The sequence below is a fragment of the Somniosus microcephalus genome, unplaced genomic scaffold, assembly GCF_052327205.1.
Source record: "Somniosus microcephalus isolate GS21.2 unplaced genomic scaffold, FLI_Smic_1.0 unresolved_chr6, whole genome shotgun sequence".
In the NCBI taxonomy this organism is placed as follows: Eukaryota; Metazoa; Chordata; class Chondrichthyes; order Squaliformes; family Somniosidae; genus Somniosus; species Somniosus microcephalus.
Window position 1 is genome coordinate 44545921 of NW_028225184.1, and position 15232 is coordinate 44561152.

Below are 15232 nucleotides of genomic sequence, written 5' to 3' on the forward strand. Positions count from 1 at the left end.
CGGTCTGATCTCTCCTGCAATTGGAAACACCTTCTCTAATCTACCTTATGGAACCCTTTCTTAATCTCCAATAACTCGATCTGATTATCCCTCAGTCTTCAGTTTCCTAAAGAATGGAGCCCCAGCCTGTTCAGCCTTTCCTGACAGGTATAACCTCTCAGTTCTGGTATCATTCGAGTAAATAATGTTTGTACCTGCGCCAGTCCCTCTATGTCCGTTTTATAAGATGGAGATCATGTTCTTTGTTCACCAAGTTTCTATACAAGTTTAACATAACTTCTATTCTTTACAGTGCTATTCCTCTTGAAATGAACCCCAGTGCTCTCTTTGTGTTTATGACCTTATCAACCGGCATTGCAACTTTTAGTGATTTATGTAGCTGTACCCTCACATCCCTCTGTCCCTCAACCCCGTTAAGAACTTATTTTCCAAAGTATATGTGACCTCCTTTTTCTTCCTATTAAAATGCACTACCTCACATTTCTCTATATGATGTTCATTTGCCAGTTACACGCCCATTTTGCCAGTTTAATAAAGTCTTCCTGGATTTTGTCGCATTCCTTCTCTGTATTAAGTATAAACCCCCATTTAAATGGCATCCTCAATGTTCGAAATTGCACTTCTGATTCCCGAGTCCGAATTGTTTAGGTAAATGATGAAGAAAAGTGTTCTCAGCACCGATCCTTGTGAAGCACCACTTCCCCACCGTTGGCCAACTACAATTCTTTGAATTATATCGCCTTAGAATTAAACCCCAATTCAACGTTAGCATTTTAATTGCTTAGCTGTCCAGTGATACTGCTTTTAATTATTTTACCACCTGTAGCCCTAGAGCCCTTTGCTCTTCTGCCGCATTCAGTTTCTTATTTTCTGAGGTATCGGTGATTATAGCAGCATGGAATGATACAACACAGAAGGAGGCCATTCGGCCCACCGTGCCTGTGCTGGCTCTTTGGTAGAGCTGTCCAATGAATCCCACTCCTCTGCTCTTTCCCCAGTATTTTATTTGACTTCAAGTATTTTCTCCAAGTCCCCTTTGAAAGTTAGTATTGAATCTGCTTCCACCGCCCTTTCAGCAGCGTATTCCAGATCACAACAACTCGCTGTGTAAAACACAATCCTCCTCATGTTGTCTCTGGTTCTTTTGTCAATCACATTAAATCTGTGTCCTCTGGTTACCGACCCCACTGCCGCTGGAAACAGTTGCTCCTTTATTAATCTATTACATCTATTTAGGCTTTTGAACACCTCTATCAAATCTCCTCTTAACCTTCTCTGCTCTACTCAGAACAAACCCAGCTTCTCCAAACTCTCCACATAACTGAAGTCCCTTATCCCTGGCCGGTACCATTCTAGTAAATCTCTTCTGCACACGCTCCAAGGCTTTGACATTTTCCTAAAGTGTGGTGCCCAGAATTGGAAAGAATATTCCAGCTGAAGCATAATGAGTGCTTTATAAAGTTTTTGCATAACTTCCCTGCTTTTCTGCTATACTGCTTATTAATAAAGTGAAGCATCCCGTAGGCTTTTTTAAAATACTTCTCAAATTGTCGGCCACCTTCAAAGATTACTGTACATAGATGCCTAGGTCCCTCTGTTCCTCCACTCCCTTTAAAATTGTACCAATGTTATCACATTTCCTCTCCTCATTTTTCATTTCACAATTCTGGCATAGTGGTTAGCATTGTTGCCTCACAGCGCCAGAGACCCGGGTTCGAATCCGGCCTCGGGCGACTGTCTGTGTGGAGTTTGCACATTCTCCCCGTGTTTGCGTGGGTTTTCTCCGGGTGCTCCGGTTTCCTCCCACAGTCCAAAGATGTGCGGGTTAGGTTGATTGGCTATGATAAATTGACCCTTAGCGTTAGGGGGATTAAATACATGTGGTTACAGGGATAGGGTGGGATATGTGTTGGTGTAGGGGTTATGGGGATCGGGTGGGATATGTGTTGGTGCAGGCTCGATGGGCCGAAATGGCCTCTATCTGCACTGTTGTGATTCTGTTTCTGTGAATTCTCTCTGTTAAATAGAATCTGTCAAGTATCTGCCTAATTGAATCAGAGTTCGGGTTATGCTGTAAGCAAAGGGATTGGGTTAGGAAAGAAACACCATCAGAGAAGTGTAGGATCATGTCAGGGACGTATCTGAAGCTCTCAAACCCAACAGCCTGAGGAACAGTTTATAAGGGTAAAGAACCAGGCACATTTTCTTGGCATTTAGCGTCTTGCTTTCGGCTCCAATGATATTTTGCTCCGTCAATGCAAAATATGCCAGTAAGCTGAGTAAGGAGATAACTTTAAATGCAGGAATGTGGGTCAATTAGGAGGTGTTGCTTGAATGACGCTTTAACCGAACATCACCCATGATCGTACTGAATGGTGGAGTAGGCTCGAAGGGCAAAATGGCCTAATCCATCTCCTATTTCTAATGTTCTCATGTTGGAATGTTAAGTTACGTCCTCCTGAAGCCTGTTACTATCCTCCACATGGTGCGCTGCATTTCCGAGTTTTGATGCCCTGTGTGTCACGTGGTTTTTATCAAATGCCATTTGAAAGTCCATATACACAACATCAACCGCACTACCCTCATGATGCTTCTATTATATTGTCAATTAACTGCGCATATTGCATGCTTTCTAAGGTCTATTGTGAGATGTCATTGTGAGAAATGTCTATTCAATATTTGAAGCAAAGCATCAGTGTAATGAATAAAAAGCAATAATAATTAATAAAGGCAGCCATCTACAACTGTGTGTGGTTTTGAAATTTTATCATGACTTCTGAGGATTTATTGCAGAGTAAACTCTTGGCTTCTCACTTTGTAGCACTGCTTTTCGAAGAAGTCAGTGAAGCTATTATTTATTTCAAAAAACAGAACTGCTCACCTGTTTGCTTCAGCCTCTCTTTGCGACTTTCGATATATATATATATGCATCGAACATCCTAAACTCCTCCCCACCCCACCTAATATCCTCAGCTCCTCCCCACCCCAACTAATATCCTAAACTCCTCCCCACCCCACATATTATCCTCAGCTCCTCCCCACCCCACCTAATATCCTCCGCTCCTCCCCAACCAACCTAATATCCTCAACTCCTCCCCAACCATCCTAATATACTCAGCTCTGCCCCACCCCATATCATATCCTCAGCTCCTCCCCACCGTACCTAATATCCTCAGCTTCACCCCACCCCACCTAATATCCTCAGCTCCGCCCCAACCATCCTATTATCATCAGCTCCTCCCCACCCAACCTAATATTCTCAGCTCCTCCCACCCCACATAATATTCTCAGCTCCTCCCACCCCACATAATATCCTCAGCTCCTCCCCACCACACCTCAGATCCTCAGCTCCACCCCACCCCATCTAATATCCTCAGCTCCTCCTCACCCCACCTAATATCCTCAGCTCCTCCCCACCCCACCTAATATCCTCAGCTCCACCCCACCCCACCTAATATCCTCAGCTCCTCCCCACCCCACCTAATATCCTCAGCTCCTCCCCACCCCACCTAATATCCTCAGCTCCTCCCCACCCCACCTAATATCCTCAGCTCCTCCACACCCCATCTAATATCCTCAGCTCCTCCCCACCCCACCTAATATCCTCAGCTCCTCCACACCCCATCTAATATCCTCAGCACCTCCCCACCCCACCTAATATCCTCAGCTCCTCCCCACCCCACCTAATATCCTCAGCTCCTCCTCACCCCACCTAAGATCCTCAGCTCCTCCCCACGCCACCAACATCCTCAGCTCCTCCCCACCCCACCTAATATCCTCAGCTCCTCCCCACCCCATCCAATATCCTCAGCTCCTCCCCACCCCATCCAATATCCTCAGCGCCTCCCCACCCCATCCAATATTCTCAGCTCCCCCTACTACACCTAATATCCTCAGCTCCACCCCATCTCACCTAAAATCCTCAGCTCCTCCCCACTCCACCTAATATCCTCAGCTCCTCCCCACCCCACCTAGTATTCTCAGCTCCCCCTACCACACCTAATATACTCAGCTCCTCCCCAGCCCAACTAATATCCACTGCTCCTCCACACCCCACCTAATATCCTCAGCTCATCCCCAACCCACCTAATATATTCAGCTCCTCTCCACCCCAACTAATATCCTCTGCTCCCACTCAACCCACCTGATGCGCTATCAATTACTCATAAAAGACTGAGAGTTAAGAGAGTAACTAAAGGCTTTTATTAACAAAAGAATGAAGGTCTGCCTCGAGTGGTCGACCGGTCCAGAATACAAAGGGGGCTGGGGAGCAGTATCCTTTATACTAGGACTTGTGGGAGGAGTCAGCCGAGGCATGTCCAGGCATGTACACAGTGGAATGCAAACAGTGGTTTACCACACCACCAAATATCCCCAGCTCCTCCCCACCACACCTAATATACTCAGCTCCTCCCCACCACACCTAATATCCTCAGCTGCTCCTCACCCCACCTAATATCCTCAGCTCTTCCTTCCACCAACCTAATATCCTCAGCTCCTCCCCACCCCACCGAGTATCCTCCGATCCTTCCCAACCCACCTTATATCCTCAGCTCCTCCCCACCCCAGCTAATATCCATAGCTCCGCTCCAACCCACCTAATATCCTCAGCTTCTCCTGAACCCACCTACTATCCTCATCTCCTCCCCCAGCCAGCTAATCTCCTCAGCTCAATCCCACCCCATCTAATATCCTCAGCTCTACCCCACCAAGGTTAAATTGAATCCTTTTGAACTGAATGGCTGCAAACTCCTTTGAACGCGACCTTTTCAGCTGCGGGGAAATTTTACAACAACAAATTTTAGAGCAACTTTTAGAAAAGCAACTTTAAAAGCAACGACTTTAACAACAGCCACTTAAAATCATATATGCAGTAATGAGCTATTGCCACCCCATCATCTCAAATCATGAAATTATCAGACAAGGTTCTGCAAGTTTAACATAACATCCCTGTTTTTGAAATCTATTCCTCTGGAAATGAACCTGTGCTTTATTTGCACTTTTATGGCTTTTTAACCTGCATTGTTACTTCTGATGATTTGTGAATCAATACCCCGAGATCCCTTTGCACCTCTACCCCTTTTAGACTCTTATTTTCCAAGGAGTAGCTGTGGTCTTTATTCCTGCTTCCAAAACTCACCAGCTCACACTTACCTATATTGAAATTCATTTGTCATATAACTGCCCATTCTGCAAGTTTTTTATGGTAGAATTAATTAAAAGCTTTTATTCGTTATGTACAAACTTTATTTAAATTAATAATTGTCACAAATGATTGGGATATAAAAGAACTGCAGAATAATAAATTAACACTTCAGAAACGTCACTCAGTTACACATGGACAACAATCCAAAAGCCCAAGGTGAGCTGAATGAGACATATCCATTCGTGCTATTTGTATTAATTTTAAGGTTTTCCACATATGACCCCTTCCCTCATGTCACTATAGCTATGGCTGCACAAGCAGCAGGAGCAGTAGCTTTCCTATGGCGCTGACCTGCTGTACATCCAGATATGTAATCAGAATATTAATTACAATGCACCCAGACAACCAACAAATATAAAGTGATGAAGTTCTTTATTTCACAGTATTAAAAAGAATTGAACAGCAACGGGTATATGTTTTTCCAACTTCAATCACTTCCATTAATAAACGTGGTCTTCTTGAACCAGCACACTCACCCCCTCCCATGTAACATGTCAGAAATGCAGCACTTAGTCACAAGTGCAGAAAAACACATACACAATTTGCGTCACTGAATGAAAAACAAAAAGAAGGAAAAGCTATGATTTAACCCAAAAAAATATTCATCATTCTTCCTGGACAAAAGAACCAATCAGACTGAATTGGAAATATTTATTAATATGTTAATGTAAAGATGTTAATTTACCATTTCGCTTCCAATGTTTTTCTCTCAATCATTCTCCACAATATTAATCCCCGCTCTTATCACGAAAAGTATTGCATTATTTTAGGGACTTCCCAATCAAATAGCAGGAAACAAACTTCATTGATCTCTCAATTTTCAATTTCCTATTTTAAACATTTATACCAATCAAAATGATAGATTATCAGTTTAAGCAAAGTATTTTGTGTGTCTTTCTCATTAAAAAAATAATGGTTTCTTCTCAAGTAGCTTGCTGCATTTTTCATGCATCAGTACAGAGTTCTTGTTTCAATTAACACTACACTAAACATTTAAGAAGAAATCTATAGTTACGTTATTCCTGGGACTTGTTCAGACTATAGAACGACAGGCGAAATAAAATCGTTCACAATAGCAGAATACAGCGGATGCTGGAATCTGAAATATAAACAGAAAATGCTGGGAATACTCAGCAGGCCAGGCAGCATCTGTGGCGACCGAGAGCAAATCAAATTTAACGTTTCAGGTCTGTGGTCTTTCGTCAGAACTGGATAAAGTTAGAGATTTAACCAGATGTGGGGAGAGAGAGAGGAACAAAGTGAAGGTTTCAGGTCTGTGGCCATTTGTTGAACTGGATAAAGTTAGAGATTTAACCAGGTGTGGGGAGAGAGAGAGGAACAAAGTGAAGGTTTCAGGTCTGTGGCCATTTGTTGAACTGGATAAAGTTAGAGATTTAACCAGGTGTGGAGAGAGAGTGGAACAAAGTGAAGGTTTCAGGTCTGTGGCCATTTGTTGAACTGGATAAAGTTAGAGATTTAACCAGATGTGGGGAGAGAGAAAGGAACAAAGTGAAGGTTTCAGGTCTGTGGCCATTTGTTGAACTGGATAAAGTTAGAGATTTAACCAGGTGTGGAGAGAGAGTGGAACAAAGTGAAGGTTTCAGGTCTGTGGCCATTTGTTGAACTGGATAAAGTTAGAGATTTAACCAGGTGTGGAGAGAGAGTGGAACAAAGTGAAGGTTTCAGGTCTGTGGCCATTTGTTGAACTGGATAAAGTTAGAGATTTAACCAGGTGTGGAGAGAGAGTGGAACAAAGTGAAGGTTTCAGGTCTGTGGCCATTTGTTGAACTGGATAAAGTTAGAGATTTAACCAGATGTGGGGAGAGAGAAAGGAACAAAGTTAAGGTTTCAGGTCTGTGGCCATTTGTTGAACTGGATAAAGTTAGAGATTTAACCAGATGTCGAGGCCGGATTTAACCACTCCGGCCTTTCACCCTATCACAGACCATCCTCCGGCCTTTGGGAACTGGATAAAGTTAGAGATTTAACCAGATGTAGAAGCCGGATTTAACCACTCCGGCCTTTCACCCTATCACAGACCATCCTCTGGCCTTTGGGAACTGGACAAAGTTAGAGATTTAACCAGATGTAGAGGCCGGATTTAACCACTGCGGCATCCCACCCTATCACAGACCATCCTCCGGCCTGTGGGAACTGGATAAAGTTAGAGATTGAACCAGATGTAGAGGCCGGATTTAACCACTCCGGCATCCCACCCTCTCACAGACCATCCTCCGGCCTGTGGGAACTGGATAAAGTTAGAGATTTAACCAGATGTAGAGGCCGGATTTAACCACTGCGGCATCCCACCCTATCACAGACCATCCTACGGCCTGTGGGAACTGGATAAAGTTAGAGATTGAACCAGATGTAGAGGCCGGATTTAACCACTGCGGCATCCCACCCTATCACAGAACATCCTCCGGCCTGTGGGAACTGGATAAAGTTAGAGATTTAACCAGATGTAGAGGCCGGATTTAACCACTCCGGCATCACACACTATCACAAACCATCCTCCGGCCTGTGGGAACTAGATAAAGTTAGAGATTTAAACAGATGTCGAGGCGGGATTTCACCACTGCGGCCTACCACCCTATCAGAGACCATCCCTTGGATAAAGTTAGAGATTTAACCAGATGTAGAGGCCGGGTTTCACCACTGCGGCCTACCACCCTATCAGAGACCATCCCTTGGATAAAGTTAGAGATTTAACCAGATGTAGAGGCCGGGTTTCACCACTGCGGCCTACCACCATATCACAGACCATCCCCTTTGTTCCTTCCGCCCCTCTCGCCTTTTGCTGCCTCTGCACCTGGTAAAATCTGTAGCAACGATAACAATTTCCTGTTCTGAAGAAAGGTCACAGACTTGAAACGTTAAACCTGTTTCTCTGTCTCTCCACAGATGCTGCCCTGCCTGCTGAGTATTTCCAGCATTATCTCTTTTTATATTATGTAAAATAAAATTGTTTGTGTTTTTCCCCATTTTTGGTTCTCTTCCTAACCGTCTTAATGATATTTTTATAAAATCAATAAAAAGTAATAATTAACTCCGCCAAATCCTCCCCTGCACTCCCCGACTTCAACTGCATGGTTGCATGTTTGTGTGAAGCTACTCACTTCAGTCGATCTTTCAAAATCAAATATCGAGAAATTCAATTTTAAAATGTTTCAAGCAATTCAGAGCCCCCTTAAAAGCGTTCGGACTTCAAGACCCGCTTCAAGCTTGTTTAGATGACGGGAACGTTGATGTTTCTTTACTTCTTCCAAAATCTTACCAGAAACATAAGGGGGAAAAATTGTTTTTAACGTTCATTTTTGGTGAAAATTTCATTAAAAATCTTTAAATTCTTTCTTGTTTCATTGCAGCTTTGACAGAAGAAGTTGCTCCGAGTTTCTCTTTCTCACTTCAATGCTGTCGTTAAACATGCAACAATAAACTAAAATAAACTCAAACTCCAAACGGGGCTCCAATAAGAACGTGAATAAATTGGTTCAGCTTTCTAAAGCGTTTTTTCTCCCCAGCCTTGGCGATGATTTGGGATCAGTCCTGGAGAAGTTGTTTTGTTTATTTCTGCTGCCATTCCCTCCATCTCTCACAGACTCGGAGGTACAAATGGGAGCAGAAACCTTTCCCCCTCTCCCCATAACATGGTGTAAATAACCCTAATAAACGCTTTCAAAAAGGGGACAACATCTGACAAAAATTAACTGCCAATTACCATGGGACATTCAACTTCACTTTCCCGCTTTTTTTGAGGATTTAAACAATTTTCCGAATTTTTGAAAAAACTCATCGAGTACCTAAAACTTGTTTGCTTTCACCTCCTTCCTGCGGCCCTTGTACATGGGCTCCATCTGTGTTGTTATGAGACTCAGCTCAGTCCCTGGGAATGAATAACATGCACCTGGACACTCACACCTATCTCTCTCGCTGTGTACCCCTCTTCCTGTCCCTCCCTCTGTCTCTCTCTCTCTGTCTCTCTCTGCCTATGCATCTCCATCTGACCCAGTCTCTCTCTCTCTCCCTCTGTCCTGCGACTTGCTCTCCCTCCCTCTGTCCCTATCTCTCGCTCTAGCTCCCTCTCACTCTCCCTCTGTCCCTGTCTCTCTCTCTCTACCTCTCTCGCTGTCTGCCTCTCTCTCTCCCTCTCTCCCGGTCTCTCTTTCAATTTGTCACCCTCTGACCCTGTCTCTCACCCTCTAACCCTCTGACTCTGTCTCTGTCCCTGTCTCTCTATGCTTCTCCCTCTGACTCTGTCCCTCACTCTATCCCCCTCCGTCCCTGTTTCTCTCTCTACCTCTGTCCCTGTGCTGCGTAACTCTATGACTCTGTGACTATGTTACTTCCTTTCTCCCTGTCTCTCTCTCTACCACCCTCTGTCCCTTTCTCTCTCTTTATCTGCAACTGTCCCTGTCTCTCTCTAACTCCCTCTGTCTCTGTCTCTGTCTCTCTGACACTCTATTCCTGTCTCTCATTTTCTCTCCCTCTGCCCCTGTCTCTCGCTCTCTCTCCCTCTCACCCAGCCTCCCTCTCTCTCTCCCTCTGTCCCTGTCTCTCTCTCTCACCCTCTCACCCGGCCTTCCTCTCTCTCTCCCTCTGTCCCTGTCTCTCGCACTCTCACCCTCTGACCGTCTGTATGTTTGTCTGTCTGTCGCTCTCTCTCTCGCCGACCCTCAGTCATTTTCTCTCCCTCTCCCCATTCTCTCTCTTTCTCCCTAGTATCTCTCTTCTCTCATTTTAAGTGTATCAGCCTATAATGAATGTGCTGCGTGACGCTGGGGCTTGGCCCCAGTCAATGTTTGCCCTCCAGTAGCTTGCCGAGTGGTAAATCTGAGCTGTGAGCCTATACTGAAGGTGTGGTGTGATGATGGGGTTCGGCCGCAGTCACTGTTTGCCCTCCAGTAACTTGCCAAGTGGTAATTCTGAGCTGTGAGCCTATACTGAAGGTGCTGTGTGATGGTGGGGTTCGGCTATAGTCACTGTCTGCCCTCCAGTATCTTGCCAAGTGGTAAATATCACCTGTGAGCCTATACTGAAGGTGCTGTGTTATGGTGGGGTTTGGCCCCAGTCACTGTTTGCCCTCCAGTACCAAGCCAAATGGTAATTCTGATCTGTGAGGCTGCACTGAATGTGCTGTGTGATGGTGGGGTTCGGCCCCAGCCACTGTATGCCCTTGAGTATCTTGCCAAGTGGTAATTCTGAGCTGTGAGCCAGTACTGAAGGTGCTGTGTGATGATGGGGTTTGGCCCCAGTCACTTTTGGCCCTTTAGTACCTAGCCAAGTGGTAATTCTGACCTGTGAGCCTATACTGAAGATGGTGTGTGATGGTGGGGTTTGGCCGCATGCATTTTTTGCCATCCAGTATCTTGCCGAGTGGTAAATCTGATCTGTGAGCATATACTGAACGTGCTGTGTGATGGTGGGGTTCGGCAGCAGTCACTGTTTGCCCTCCAGTACCTAGCCAGGTGGTAATTCTGAGCTGTGAGCCTGTACTGAAGGTTCTGTGTGATGGTGGGGTTTGGCCCCAGTCACTCTCTGCCCTCCAGTACTTAGCCAATTCGTAATTCTGAGCTGTGAGCCTATGCTGAAGGTGCTGTGTGATGGTGGGGTTCGGCCCCAGTCACTGTCTGCCCTCCAGTACCTAGCCAAGTGGTAATTCTGAGCTGTAAGCCTAAACTGAAGATGCTATGTGATGGTGGGGTTTGGCCCCAGTCACTGTCTGCCCTCCAGTTCCTTGCCAAGTGGAATGTCTGAGCTGCGAGCCTATACTGAAGGTGCTGTGTGATGATGGGGCTCAGCCCCAGTCACTGTCGGCCCTCCAGTACCTAGCCAAGTGGTAATTCTGAGCTGTGAGCCTGCACTGAAGGTGAAGTGTGATGGTGGGGTTCGGCCCCAGTCACTGTCTGCCCTCCAGTATCTTGCCAATTAGTAATTATAACCTATGAGCCTATACTGAAGGTGCTGTGTGATGGTGGGGTTTGGCCCCAGTCACTGTTTGCGCTCCAGTATCTTGCCGAGTGGTAATTCTGTCCTGTGAGCCTATTCTGAAGGTGCTGTGTGATGGTGGGGCTCGACCGCAGTAACTGTATGCCCTTGGGTATCTTGCCAAGTGGTAATTATGGCCTGTGAGCCTATACTGAAGGTGCTGTGTTATGGTGGGGTTTGGCCCCAGTCACTGTTTGCCCTCCAGTGCCTAGCCAATTCGTAATTCTGAGCTGTGAGCCTGCACTGAAGGTGCTGTGTGATGGTGAGGTTCGGCCCCAGTCACTTTACGCCCTTGAGTATCTTGCCAAGTAGTAATCCTGAGCTGTGAGCCTATACTGAAGGTGCTGTGTGATGCTGGGGCTCGGCCGCAGTGACTGCCTGCCCTACAGTATCTAGTCAATTGGCAATTCTGAGCTGTGAGCCTGCACTGAAGGTGCTGTGTTGTGGTGGGGTTCGGCCCCAGTCACTATCTACCCTCCAGTACCTAGCCAACTGGTAATTCTGAGCTGTGAGCCTATACTGAAGGTGCTGTGTGATGGTGGGTTTCGGCCCCAGTCACTGTTTGCCCTTTAGTACCTAGCCAAGTGGTAATTCTGAGCTGTGAGCCTATACGGAAGGTGCTGTGTGATGGTGGGGTTCGGCCCCAGTCACTGTCTGCCCTCCAGTACCTAGCCAAGTGGTAATTCTGAGCTGTGAGCCTATACGGAAGCTGCTGCGTGATGATAGGTTTCGGCCCCAGTCTCGATTGACCCTTCAGTACCTAGCCAAGTGGTAAATCTGAGGTGTGATCCTATATAGCGAGCTGCCAGCATTTAGACCATGGGGAGCAGCACAGCCACCGTCCCTGTCTGAATCTATCAGGCAAAGCTGAGCCGATCGTAGTACAGCAGCAACAACTTGAATTTAGATATATCCTTTAATGTAGTAAAATGTCACAAAGCGCTACACCGGAGCGTAATCAGTCAAAAATTGACACCCAGCCAAAGATGGAGACATTGGAACCAAGCTTGGGCAAAGGCTTTAGTGCCTTGGCAAATGAAGACATGTCCGCCAAAGGTGGATCGAAGGGAGTGGGAGTTGCAGAAGCGGCTATAATTTGGAGATGGCAGAGTTCATAGAATTCTAGAATGAAAAAGGACAGTTGGCGTTCATTCGACCCATGTTGCCTCTGCCGGCTGTTGCAAAGAAATTTTCAATTTAGCTTCAATCCTCTGCCCTTTCTCCACAGGCTTAGTGTGGCAATTTTTTTCCATATTTACCCAATTCCCTTTTGCAAGCTGCTATTGAATCTGCTTCCACTGCCCATTCAGGCAGTGCATTCCAGGTCATGACAACTTGCTGCATAAGCGTTTGCACCTCATGTGGCATCTGGATCTTTCACCAATTACCTTATATTTGTGACCGCTGGTTACTGACCCGCCTGACACTGGGAACAGTTTTTCCTTATTAAGAGGGTTGTAGGGCTGAATCCACCAGCCGTCTCTCCCAGTACAGAATGAGACTGACTAGTAACAGTGACGATGTTACTGTAACTCCTAAAGGTGCAGAAATTTGAGACATTGTCCCTCTAAATATCACAAAAAGAAGCATAATGAAGATAAATCAATCTGCACCTTCAACTAACAGCGACATCGAAAGAGGGAAATGAATGCCCTTAAACACGTCTTCCACTTGGCACCGAAGTGACTGAAACTTATAAAAGGAACTCCAGGAAAACCAATACTGACAAATGTTAAACGATGTTCTTGACAAACGGCATCTGATTGGCCGACTTAATCATATCGATTGTTTGCAGACCACGCTTCTCACTAGGCCCTCCAGCCTCTGAGCTCTCTTCCTGTTGGTCCCCAGGGCAATCGATCACAAGTCGCCAGCATTACGCTGCCAGATGAGGTTCAGTGGTTCAGAGGAAGAAAAGGAATAAGGCCTTGAATCTGATTTGGAAATACAATTAGAGAACATTCAATTTATAATCTAAATTATTTCAGATCAATTATTGCAATTCTTATATGCCTTTCGTGCCAAGTGGGAAAAAAAGTGATGTCTGGGCTGTGCCAGGAGTGTTTGCACCCGGCACCTGCACTTTTATTTGCGTCCAGTGGTAGGTCAGGAGGCGCGAGGGAATTTTTCGGCCAGGGCGTGAATGGGGCGTTGTGCATGGCAATGACGTCATTGTCATAGGTGCAGCAGAGTTGGGGGCTGCCGGCTAAAGACGTCGATAACCTCCCGCTGTATTTTGCTGGTGGCGTTAGCAGCACTGCACCCAGGCGCTAGGAGCTTTGCGACCCGCTTCACAAACGGGAGGCTCAAATCAACCAAAGTTTTCCCCCATCGTCCACTTGGCACTGAAGTGACTGAAACTCATAAGAGGAACTCCAGGAAAACACAATACTGTTCAATGTTAATCTGATTTCTTGCCAAAAGAAATCTCGATTTAACTTTTAGCTTTTGTGCTTCGTCTTTATTAGACTGCAAGTAACGATGATAACCCAGCTCAGAAATTGCAGAACGTCAATTCTACACATGAGGCAAGGACTCAGTTGCTTCTGTTATCACAGAATCAAAAAGAATAGAGCACAGATTGAGGCCAATCCTTCTATCGAGCTTGTGCCAGTTCTTTGAAAGTGCTATTCGATTAGTCCCACTCCCCTGTTCTTTTCCCGTAGCCCTTCAAATCCCTGACTTCCAGTATTGGCCCCGTTCTCTTTTTGAAAGTTATTATTGAATCTCCTTCGATTACTTTTTCAGGCAGTGAATTCCAGATCGTAACAAGTCGCTATGTGAAACATTTTCTCCTGATCTTCCCTCCGGTTCTTTTGCCAATGAGCTTAAGTGTGTTTTTTTCAGTTAACCAACACATCCGCCACTGGAAACAGTTTTTCATTATTTACTCTATACATACACATGAACACATCCATTTAATCTCCCCTTAACCTTCTCTTCTCGAAGGGGGAAAATCTCAGCTTCTCCAGTCTCTCCATATAACTGAAACATCTCATCTCTGGACCCATTCTAGTGAATCTCCTCTGTGCCTTCTCCAAGGCTTTGACCTCCTTCATAAAGTGTGGTGCCCAGAATTGGAGACAATACTCCAGCTCAGATCCAACATTTTGTAAATGTTTTGCATAACTTCCTTGCTTTTGTACTCTATACCACGATTTATGAAGTCAAACATCCTGTATGAGTTTTTAACAGTCTTACCAATTTGTTCTGCCACCTGCAAAGATTTGTGCACACAAACTCCAAGGTCTCTCTGTACGTGCACTCCATTTAAAATTATACCATTTACTTTATTCTGCCTCTCCTCATTTTTCCTTCCAAAATGTATCAATGCACAATTCTCTGTGTTAAATGTTATCTGTCATGTGTCAGCTGTGGCTCAGTTGCGAGCACACTCACCTCTCAGTCAGAAGGTTCATGCATAGGGCACATAAATCTAGGCTTACACTACAGTGCAGTGCTGAAGGAGACGCTGTGTTTTGGATGAGACGTTAAACTGATGCCCCGTTCGCTCTCTCAGGTGGACGTAAACGATCCCATGGAAGTATTCGAAGAAGAGCAGTGGAATTATCCCCGGTGTCTTGGACAATAATTATTTTTCAATCAACATAACAAACAAAGCAGATAACCTGGTCATTATCACATTACTGTTTGTGGGACCTTGCTGTGTGCAAATTGGCGGCCAGATTTCCCATAATACACCAGTGAATATACTCCAAGCATAAAACGCTTTGAGACATTCAGTGGTCGTGAAAGGCGCTATATAAATGCAAGTATTTCTTTCTTTATTTTATTTTCTGCCCATTTCATCAGTCTGTCTATGTGCTCCTGAATTCTGCTACTCTCCTCACTGTTCACTGCATTTCTGAGGTCCGTTTCATCTCCACACTTTGAAATTATGTCTTTATCCTTAATTACAGGCCATTAATGTTTATCAAAAAGACCACTGGCCCTAATATCGACCACTGGGGGGACACCCCTTATACTTCCCTTCTGTCTGAAAAACACCCGTTCACCACTACTCTCTCTTTTTGCCCC